Source organism: Scyliorhinus torazame, chromosome 13 (assembly GCF_047496885.1).
Source record: "Scyliorhinus torazame isolate Kashiwa2021f chromosome 13, sScyTor2.1, whole genome shotgun sequence".
NCBI classification, from domain to species: Eukaryota; Metazoa; Chordata; class Chondrichthyes; order Carcharhiniformes; family Scyliorhinidae; genus Scyliorhinus; species Scyliorhinus torazame.
The window spans coordinates 136,093,767-136,105,587 of NC_092719.1; the positions used below are offsets into that span (position 1 = coordinate 136,093,767).

An 11,821-nucleotide genomic window follows, 5' to 3' on the forward strand; every position below is an offset into this window, starting at 1 on the left:
GTACATGCGGGATAGAATGCATTCACTCCACTGTCGAGGCACCGGAGCATGGCGTTCCGTCAGCCGCCTGCCGCTCGCTATAATTTTCAGCTCAAGCACGATTCTCCACTTAATCGCGGTTCATGATTCTGGTGTCGCTGGACGAGAATCCGTCCATTGATTTTTTTTTAACTTCTCTCCATCCGTTCTCCTGGGGTTTTTTCCGACCTCGCCGTGTGTTCCTTGCTTCTCCCAGGGTTTATCACCCTTTTTGTGTTCTTACTTATTTCTGCAGGTGCCCAGGGCCTTCGTCTTCAGTTCTTTGGTCGGCATCTCCAAGTTCCGAGGAGCCTGGGATCTGCTGCGCCATCCGGGAAAGACCACACATGCACAGTTTGGATGGTTTTACTTTGACAATCCAAACCATGCATAGGCTTCCAGGGAAAGGGCCACAGAAGCGCCGTTCAGATTTTTTACTTTGTTCACGCCCATGAGCATGCACCTGACCAAAGTAAAAATTGGGAAGTGTACTTGTGTGACCCTTTCCTGGTGGTCAAATGCATGGGAGGCCAGAGGTTCATCAGAACTTGGAGCTGTCAACCACAGAGCTGAAAAGGAAGGTTAGATTTTGTTTATTTACAATAATGTTTGAACATTTTGCATCTTATTTTGCGGCACACTTCATGGCACACCAGTGTTGGGACCGCTGCCATAAATAATATGATAGAGAGCGAAGCATCTGGAGATGATAATGGCAGTAGATTATGACTGTTATGATTCAGAGTAACACAGGTTGGCTGGTGTAATGTCATGTCTTACGCAATAATGTCATTGGAGCGTTTTGCGGGTTTTTGTGGAATCCACCATTGTACCTTTTTGAGCAGCACCTTGTAAATAAACCCCTTGCCCATTGTTACACAAACATGACGTGTGCCGCCTCTGATTCTTTCTCTTAATGGCTCCAACAAAGAACATAAAAATGACAGAGCATAAAATGACAAAGTGACATCGATAGGTTAGGTGAGTGGCAGATTTCATGCTGTTTAAGTGTTTGGTCATCTATTTTGGTACAAATAGGACATCTCAGAGTATTCATTGAATGATGAGTCAGTGTCATGGGAGTGTCCTTTTAAGAAATATTTTTGTCTTATCACATGATTTAGCGATGTCATTGTGTGGGTGGAGATGGGCTGTGGCTCTGTGGGTTTTACTTTCGCTTTGGGTTCGGACTGGTTTTGAACTGCACAGGTTGAAAGAAGTGTCTCTCTATCTTCATTTTAAAAGCTGTTTCCAGACTGCTTGGTAACATAAAAGTGATAATTGCTTTCTGGAAGGAATTCAAATCTACTGTTTGAAAAGGGGAACAGAGTATCAATAACAAGTTTTAGACCAGTAAGAATGCCGTGTGCTGGGCCGCACCTTTGAAAAGGGGTTTCTGGCTTTACTTGGATTTTATTATTGAATTGGAACAGTTAAAGGTGAATTCATTAAAGGTTATACATAGATTACTGTAGCTGTGTGGTGTCTTTGTGTTTGCAATTGATAAAAGGTCTTGCTGCGAGTGTTTATACAAATGTTAACTAAGTTCTTAGAATAAAGCTTGTTTTTTTAATTAAAAATGCCGAATAATTCTGTTGAATAACACCTGAAAGGCAGGCTCTTGTACTCATCATAGCCAAATTCAATAAACAGTTAGAGGTCAGGTGAACGCCATAATATATTCTGGAGTTTTTTAAACCCTGGCCCATACCATCAGGAACAGTGGTAGTGCAAAGAGACTTAAGGGGTCCATGTACACCAATCAAAAAGGCATATGGAATATTACCCTTTGTAACTAGGGGTCGAGATATAAAGGTATGGCAGTTTTGCAAAACACTGACGTACCTCTGGGCACCATGGCTTAGCGCCGAATGAGTGCAGCACAAATTCACCAGATTGTTTCCAAAATTGCAATGGTTAAATTAGGAAGGGAGATTATGTAAATTTGTCTCATATTCCCTGAAATACAAAAGATTCAGACATGATTTGATTGAGATTTTCAGGATTTAAAAGAATTTGATTGGATGGATTGATATTTTTTCCACTAGTGGTGGAATCTAGGACAAAGGAATGTAATCTTACAAAACACTTCTTCACAGAAACGTTGGCAGAAGTGTAGGACTCTCTCTCTCTCTCTCTCTCTCCCCCACCACCAAAAAAAGATGTTATCTTCGTTACTTAAATCTGAGACTGGTTGGGGTGGTGTGGGAGAGGTAAGGGTTGGCGTAGTAGGGTGGTGTGGGAGTGGTGCGGTGCTGAGGTTGGGGTGGTGTGGGGGAGGTGGGGTACTGGGGTTGGGGTGGAGTGGGGGAGGTGGGGTACTGGGGTTGGGGTGGTGTGGAGGAGGTGGGGTGCCCAGTTTGGGGTGGGGGAGGTGGCGTGGAGTGGGGGAGTTGCGGGGTTGTGGTGGTGTGGGGGAGATGGGGTTTGGGGTATTAGGATGGTGTGGGAGTGGTGGGGTGCTAGGGTTGGGGCGATCGGGTGGTGTGAGGATTGTGCCTCGCGTACCATAGAGACACCGCAACTCAGCAGAGGCTCTCTTGGTGTCCCGATGCCATCCTCCGACTCAGTGATTGGCTTCTCCCTGACCAGGTCCAGTGCCCGCCACTCCATGATAGTATGGGGCCGCAGGTCCGGCGAGTCCACTCCAGTCTTCTCTCCATCCTTGTAGTTGTTGTAGCGCACAAAGACTCCATGAGACGAATAGAGTGAAGTCGATGAGGCTTTATTAAGCGTGTCTGTTCCCCCGCAGCTCGATAGTAAACTGGCCTGCGGGGGAAGACTCCGGCTTCTTATACTCCGCCTTCAGGGCGGAGCTTGAGGTCAACGGCCAACCAGGACCCGGGATCTGTCAGCCAATGACATTAGGGCTTCCAGTCCCACATGACCCCCAATACATACTACCACAGTTGTACGCCATCTTCTCCTGGCAGCGGGGGAAACAGGTAAAGAAAATGCACAGTGTTAGGCAGTCGGACACAGGCAGCACTGGGAGTGGGCAATTGGTGGCCTGTGTGAACAGGGCACCCAGCCATGACGGGCAGTGTGGGTGTGTGGTGCAGGGTTGGGCCCGTGACTGCCGGCGGGTGGGGTTCGGCCACCACCCAGGTGGGGGGGGGCGGGTACAGGTGTATGGGACAGGGATTGGTGCCAGGGGCATAGTGCTGACTACTCACCCTAGCTACCCTGAGGGAGGTTGTGCAGTTTCGTTTGACACCATTGGTCGGTCCTGGCTGTGGGCCCACACGTTCACGGCCACTGCCACCTGTGCCCAGGCCCAGTGTATGGTGGCAGGTGGCCGCCTCCTTCCACCCTGGAGAACACGGTGCCCCACCTCACCTCCATGGCATCCAGCATGGTCTCGAGCTCCGCATCTGCAAACTGCGGTGCTGCTCTTCGGGCTGGCACACACAGCTTCCATCACCTTCCCGATGCATCAGTGGATGGAATACTTGGGATGTTAGATATGTCGCTCACTCTGGTCTGGAAAAATCAGGACACATAGATGTTCAATAGCTAAAGCAATGTTCTTGCCCTCCTGTGCAACTCCAGGTCATGATAAAGGAGATAACACAATTCTGTCACTACCAAACCTCATTGTTTGATCCGAGTCACCTCAGGCATTGCTCCTTGGTGAGGTGGTGGGAAGAGAAGAGCTTAAGAAAACAAATGATAGCACTTTTCAAGGAGGGTCCCCTTCAGGAACTTTCTCTCTCTGCAGCCTTCACTGCATTTCCAGGCCAATGTTGCAGACCCAGATCCACTATGACAACAGCCCTCGTGACATCTACAGAATCGGGTGACCAAACCCCGTTGACACTCTGAATGAATGTCGCAGGTGATCACAAAACTTCTAAACACAAGTTTGCCCCCACTAACTGCCTAAGCAGGACCTCACCTGCAAGTTAGATGCATAGCCCTTTAAATAACATTAGTGGAGTGTCCCTCAAACTCGTGAACCTGTGATCAGTTGAGTGCAGAGACCAAGTTTGTGAAACATGCATAAAATGAGTCTTTCAAAATCAGGTCGCTCCTCAAACTTACAGGGCAGCACAGTACACCCACAATGGCACTACCCAACATGGGGCACATGCAGGAAGTAGTTGGCAGCACGGCCCGAGCCAGATTATAGCTCCAGCGCTTCAATCATGTCAGCGACCAGTGGCTCTCTCAGAGCATTAAATCACAGCCCATATTTAATCCCATAACAACATAAGCACCTCTAAAAATGAGATACACTTTAAAATCAGGTCAATTTGTTGTAAGGGACGGCAGGACAAACGACTGGGAAACCAAATGAAGGTTTCACTTTTCTTATTTTATCAGAAATATATTTGTCTAATATCTCCAGCTGTCGCATGCTTGTAAATAAAAGGAATGTGCAGTACAAACAATGGTTAAATTCTTGAATTAATATTCTTCAACTATGTGTCAAATATTCAGGAGAAATGCTATGATATTTCTATATATGCAAATTTATTCAATGGGTGAAATTACGACCCAATTGTTCTTCCAACCTAAAACAGTTTACAGGCTCCCCTGAGCTCTATTATAAGAATTTTATTGCAGCAGTAATTTTCCTGATGCTTACATGATCCAGTATTTTGCAGAAGCTGTGCTTAGCAATCTTTCAGTGCAACTGAATTTTTTTTAACAATTATATTTAGCTGTACATTTAGGTCGGAACAGATGCCTTCCTTTTGACTCAAGGCAAGCAGCTCCACTGGTGTCCTAACATAGTGATGTGGGTCTCAGCCCAGGGCAAATCTCGGGGAAAGCAATCTGTCACCTACGTTTCATTGCACAGATTAAAGATACAGCATGACTGCAAATCAAAACAGCGAGATAGGATTTGTACTGTGAGTGCGTTAAATGTCAACCTCCAAATAATAAAGCTTACATTTCGTGTTTGGAACTAGCTTTTCTTATTTGTAAAAATGAGAGAAACATTGCTTGTAATACAGCTCGAATGTTGAAAATAACTCAGAGTACACAATAAAGAAAGTTCCATCATCCCACATCTATTAACTTCACAGCCAGTTGCATCTTACACACCTTTTGCCTAAGGACTTCAACTGACCCCAAAAATTCAATCTCACTGTAATATTTGTTTGAAAAGTCAAATGTGGATTCTCAGAGGATAGAATGTATTCCATAGGCAATTAGGAATTTTGCAGGCAATTGAAACAAGTGAACTGAAATTTGCATGTTGTCTCCTTTAATCATTGAGTGTTTTTTAGCACTTCTTGAACTCTCTTTCATACAAAAATTATTAAATTTGAGAGGATACTTGAACAGATGTGAGAAGGCTGCAGGAGCATACTGTTGGCTGTTGTCAAGGAAAAACGCATGACATAAAATTAAAGTAGCATTGACTCAAGCGGGAATAGGTTAATGCATGTTGTGTGGAACAGCATGTTACAGCATACATATTTGAGTTTTCACAGTTGAAAATAAAGCTGATAGGTGGTGTTTTTACACGTGTATTATTCCAGTTCTTGCCACACAGACAGCATGAGCACTCCGTTCACATAAACTCGTAGAGAGTTAAACATTGCCATCCTGTGGTGACTATGGCATTCTGATATTCTTGAACAGTATTTCAATTGTGCCGTTTATTTGCTTGTACTTGCGCAGCGTCGACTTCACCTAGCCTGTTTTTTTTTCTCCCTTGCTTTGATGCTTAGTTTTAATTTATTGCCCTTTTTTAAATTTGGGAATTTAATATGTAGCCCAATCTAGCTTATTTTCATAACCAACAAATAATGTGGTAGGAGTCAGAGTAGCTGGTTTTTCATAAGTTTGTGAAGCATTGCCCCGACACAATGGCTGCCATGTTTATCTAGACAGCAGCACGCTCTGCACTTCACAAAGGAACAGATTGTGTGACATACTTTGAGACATATCAAAACAGCAAGATGAAGTGTAAGTGAATTTGTTACTATTAATTGCCATTAGTTAATTACAGTGACATTTACAGACCCCTGGTTCTCAGGTTAAAAATGTATGACTGACTGAGTGGAAATTCTTCAATTTCTTTATCTTTCTGTCTCCCTCTCCCTGTCATAAATGGTCGAACTTAAAATCTTTATTTCATTTGTGTTAGTAATTCGCCTTGGCGTTTCCAATAATCAATATAACACAATTATTAGGTGGCTTCATAATGTGTTTTTTGTACCTGAACTAAGATTAAATAAGGGCTTCTTGAGAGTAATGTAACCCCCCACCCCCCGCGCACCGCCCCCGGCCCTGATGCAGGGGAGTTTTTTCCTTTTTTTAAATTCTGGTTTTCAACAGAGACAAGTCAAGAGTATGACTGCCACATTTGCGACATTATCATAAATGTAAAGAACTGCAAAGGATAATGTAATGTCTCAATCAACCACTAGGGGGAGCTGGATGTACAACTACATAAGGTATCGATGCTAAGCCTTGTGGGTGAGAGGTTGAGGAGAAAGCTAGAGTATAGACTGAAGGAAAGATAGTGTGAGCGAGAGCAGATCATAGTTAATGTACTAGCGTAGAGATTAGTAGTAGATGAGTGTAGATTATATGTTTATTATCAACTGTGTCTTGTATAGGAGTAATCCAATTAAGTGGTGTTAATAAATTTATAGCTTTGTTCAATTTAAAAGCTATTTGTGGTTTTTTTGAACACTACATCAACCATCCTGATCTTAGCAACACAAAGAACACCACAACATTCTCAGAATTTGGGATTGGATCACTAAAATCTTTAAAGAAGGCATTGTGACTCCATTTTAACTCAAGTTTTATTTTTAAGAGCTGTGGGCAGAGTATCTGCACCTCAGGAATCCCAGCAGATGGGAAGAGGAGAAGGAAAGAATCCACGAGGTAAATAGCTTTATTCAATTGCATATGAACAAGTGAAGCAGTAGTGCTTCTGCCAGATCACTGAAAAAGGAATTACCCCTTGCAATTAGATGATATCCCTCTGCTGATGCCCCATTCAGTCCCCGTCAATATCCATTTCATCAAATACTCCATGCTGTTCAATTCAGCATCTGTGACAATATGTATATTGTATGATAAATGAAGGGTTAACAATTTGATGTGAATACTTCCAACCACAAGATGGAGATCAAGAGCATATATGTGAATCATCGATACCTTGATTCGGGGAGTAGGTGATTAGGCGGGATAGAGAGTAGTCATGTTTTCAAAAGCTCTGTAGATAGAAAATAGACTTAATGTATTTTGTAGTATTTGTAAGTCGGTTTGAACCTAGTTAGTTGTAGTGTTAATAAAATAAGCTTTGTTTGAAACGTAGCTTGATGTTTTTTGTGAGACACTACACTTTGAAGCCATCCTCATCCACTAAGCAAAGAACATCACATGGTACCAAGATTGGTTGCTTAGACAAAAAGAAAGGTTCAGCGAGAGAAGAGCAGTTTAAAAAAAAAAAATCTCCGTGAAACGAAACTTCAAAAAAATTGTACCAGGCTCTGACTGTATTGACAACTTCGAACAACATCCCAGTCAAAGTGAGATGGAAGATTTTCAAACTCCACGGCAATAAAGTAGACATTAATTGGCACAATTTCAAGCAGCAGTTTGAATTGTATATCTCTGCTCTGGACCTAGAAGTGGCCAGTGACCAGCGAAAAATAGCGTTGTTTCGAACAGTGGCTGCATCGCAAGCCCTAGAAATTTTCAACTCATTCCGATTTGAGGATGAGGCAGATAAAAAGAAGTACAATAAAGTAATTGAAAAGTTCAACAAGCACTGCTAGTTGCTACAAAATTAAACTTTTGAACGGTATGAGTTCAGGCAAAGAGCGCAAAAAGCAGGTGAAACATTTGACTGCTTCATAATGGATCTGAGACTTAAAGTGCAGACATGTAATTTTTTGATTCTCCTGGACTCACTTCTGCGACATCAGATAGTTTACGGAGTAAAAAGTGGCAAACTGCGGGAAAGATTATTGAGACAGTGTGATTTAACGTTAGAAGGCACAATTAGTATGTGTAGAGCAAGCAAACTTGCCAGAAATCAGTTTTCTGAAATGTTGGTCAGTGAAAGTGGCGCGAAAACTAACAACGTGGCCGACGCCATTAATGCTGTGGTGCACCAGAAAAAGAAACGTGCTCCAGATGGCAGCCATTTTGAGTATGACGTCACGAGCGTCATGATGTCTGAACGGTGTGACAATGCCCACCAGTTAAAAAGATACCCTACATTTTGAAATACCTGTGCGAAGTGTCATAAATTAAACCACTGTGCATCTCAGTCAGATCAGGAACAAATTCGCAGCAGTTTTAAAAGCTTAGTTCAGTGAACAAGAGGAGAGCTGTGCAAGAAATAAGCATTAAAAAGCATGTTAATCAAGCGATCAAACCTGACACTGCGGAAGATGTATTTGACTGAGAAGATTTGTTCTTTGTCGAAACAGTGGAGAAAGCGTAGAGAAAGCAAAACAGAAAACCTTATTTTCAGAAATGTCAACACAGATAATAATGATTGGATGATTCCTTTAATAATTAATGGAACCAACATACATATGAAATTGGATACTAGTGCACGGGCTAATCTCATTAATCAGACAGACATAGCCAAATTAAAAACAAAACCAATAATTGACGAAAATGACTGTCAGTTGCAGGACTATGATGGCAATGTGATTACTACAATGGGTAGAAGCAACTTAACAGTTGATGTCAAAGAGAAAAAGATTCCGATTAAATTTGAGATTGTAGAACAAAAAATGTCTTTATTGTTGAGTGTTCAGGCATGTGAGATTCTTTTTTTAAAATAAATTTAGTGTACCCAATTATTTTTTCTCCAATTAAGGGGCAATTTAGAGTGGCCAAACCACCTAACCTGCACATCGTTGGGTGGTGGGGATGAAACCCACGCAGACATGGAGAGAAGGTGCAAACCCCACACGGACAGAACCCAGGGCCGGGATTCGAACCCAAGTCCTCAACGCTGCAGTGTTAACCAGTGCACTACTTGCCGCCCCGGCATGTGAGATTCTGCAGTTTGTGAAACGCATTTACAGCTCAGACAGGATTTCATCTGGTTGCAATGACCAGATTGAGGTCATTATTCAGAAATCTCCTCACGTCTTTCAAGGTATGGGAACTCATAGAACATAGAACATTACAGTGCAGTACAGGCCCTTCGGCCCTCGATGTTGTGCCAACCTGTGAAACCACTCTAAAGCCCATCTACACTATTCTCTTATCATCCATATGTTTATCCAATGACCATTTAAATGCCCTTAATGTTGGCGAGTCCACTACTGTTGCAGGCTGGGAATTCCACGCCCTTACTACTCTCTGAGTAAAGAACCTACCTCTGACATCTGTCCTATATCTATCTCCCCTCAATTTAAAGCAATGTCCCCTCATGCTAGATTTCACCATCCGAGGAAAAAGGCTCTCACTGTCCACCCTATCTAATCCTCTGATCATCTTGTATGCTTCAATTAAGTCACCTCTTAACCTTCTTCTCTCTAACGAAAACAGCCTCAAGTTCCTCAGCCTTCCCTCATAAGATCTTCCCTCCATACCAGGCAGCATTCTGGTAAATCTCCTCTGCACCCTTTCCAATGCTTCCACATCCTTCCTATAATGCGGCGACCAGAATTGCATGCAATACTCCAAATGCGGCCGCACTAGAGTTTTGTACAGCTGCAACATGACCTCCTGGCTCCAAAACTCAATCCCTCTACCAATAAAAGCTAACACACCGTACGCCTTCTTAACAACCCTCTCAACCTGGGTGGCAACTTTCAGGGATCTATGTACATGGACACTGAGATCTCTCTGCTCATCCACACTACCAAGAATCTTACCATGAGCGCAGTACTCTGTGTCCCTGTTATTCCTTCCAAAATGAATCACCTCACACTTTTCTGCATTAAACTCCATTTGCCACCTCTCAGCCCAGCTCTGCAGCTTATCTATGTCCCTCTGTAACTTGTAACATCCTTCCGCACTGTCCACAACTCTATCGACTTTAGTGTCATCTGCAAATTTACTCACCCATCCTTCTACGCCCTCCGCCAGGTCATTTATAAAAATGACAAACAGCAGTGGCCCCAAAACAGATCCTTGTGGTACACTACTAGTAACTGGACTCCAGTCTGAACATTTCCCATCAACCACCACCCTTTGTCTTCTTCCAGCTCGCCAATTTCTGATCCAAACTGCTAAATCACCCTGAATCACATGCCTCCGTATTTTCTGCAATAGCCCACCTTATCAAACGCTTTACTGAAATCCATATACACCACATCAACTGCTTTACCCTCGTCCACCTGTTTGGTCACCTTCTCAAAGAACTCAATAAGGTTTATGAGGCACGACCTACCCTTCACAAAACTGTGTTGACTATCTCTAATCAAATTATTCCTTTCCAGATGATTATACATCCTATCTCTTATAAACCTTTCCAAGACTTTGCCCACGACAGAAGTAAGGTTCACTGGTCTATAGTTACCGGGGTTGTCTCTACTTCCCTTCTTGAACAAGGGGACAACATTTGCTATCCTCCAATCTTCTGGCACTATTCCTGTAGTTAATGATGACATAAAGATCAAAGTCAAAGGCTCAGCAATCTCCTCCCTAGCTTCCCAGAGAATCCTAGGATAAATTCCATCCAGCCCAGGGGACTTATCTATTTTCACACTTTCAAGAATTGCTAACAGCTCCTCCTTATGAACCTCAAGTCCTAGCATCTTAATTTAAAATCCAGCTAAGAGCGAATGCCAGACCAGTAATTCATCCACCTTGGAGAGTTCCTGCTCCTTTGAGGGAACGTTTAAAAGTGGAACTTGAGCATATGCAGCAGTTGGGGATAATCACCAAAGTGGAAGAACCAACTGACTGGGTCAGTTCTATGGTTTGTGTGAAGAAAGCCAAGAGTGACCTGAGAATCTGTATCAATCCAAGGATCTGAATCAGAATATCAAACGGGAACACTACCTGATTTCAAAAAGAGAGGAAATCACGAGTGAGATGTCAGGTGCCAAGATCTTTACCAAGCTAGACGCATCCTGGGGATTTTGGCAACTAAAGCTAGATGAGGCCAGTAAGAAACTCTGTACGTTAAACACACCATACGGAAGATACTGGTTCAATAGAATACCTTTTGGGATCATTTCAGCTTCCAAAAATTTTCATCGGGCTATGGAACAGATGGTCAAAGGTATTGCAGTGTACGTTGATGACATCATCATTTGGTCATCAAATGAAGAGGAACATAATACACGACTTCTGCAAGTCATGAAGCGCATTGAAGAGTTTGGTCTCATACTGAACAGAGCCAAATATCAATTTGGCATCTCCAGACTAATTTTCTTGGGTGATCGACTATTAGCTGAAGGAGTCCAGCCAGACAGCGAAAAAATTGCAACCATCACCAGAATGTCATGTCCAAAAGACAAAAAGGCAGTACTTAGAATGCTAGGTGTTGTCAACTTTTTGGGGAAGTTCATACCAAACTTGGCATCACACACCACGGCACTAAGACACCTTATTCGAAAAAACATAATTTTCACTTGGGCTGAGGAACACAACAGAGGGCTTACTTGAAGAGAGCACTCACAACAGTACCTGTTCTGCCCTTCTTCGATCCCAAGAGTAATACGAAGATTTCAACAGTTGCCCGCAAAGACGGCATAGGTGCAGTGCAGTTACAGCAGACAAGTGAAGGGCAATGGCATCCAGTTGCATATGCTTCGAGAGCGATGACACCAACCGAGCAGCGCAATGCACAAATTGAAAAGAGTTTTTGGGCCTACTCACGTGTATGGACAAATTCCATAACTACGTG

The 11,821-nt window shown here is 43.1% G+C and overlaps 1 long non-coding RNA gene across 1 annotated transcript; it reads left to right on the forward strand.

The window, feature by feature from the left end:
• Window positions 1-5,715: 5,715 nt before the first annotated feature.
• Window positions 5,716-9,164, forward strand: LOC140387728 (uncharacterized). Its single transcript, XR_011933980.1, has 3 exons — window positions 5,716-5,943; window positions 6,803-6,873; window positions 8,831-9,164. It is a non-coding gene; the product is annotated as an uncharacterized lncRNA (long non-coding RNA).
• Window positions 9,165-11,821: the final 2,657 nt, after the last annotated feature.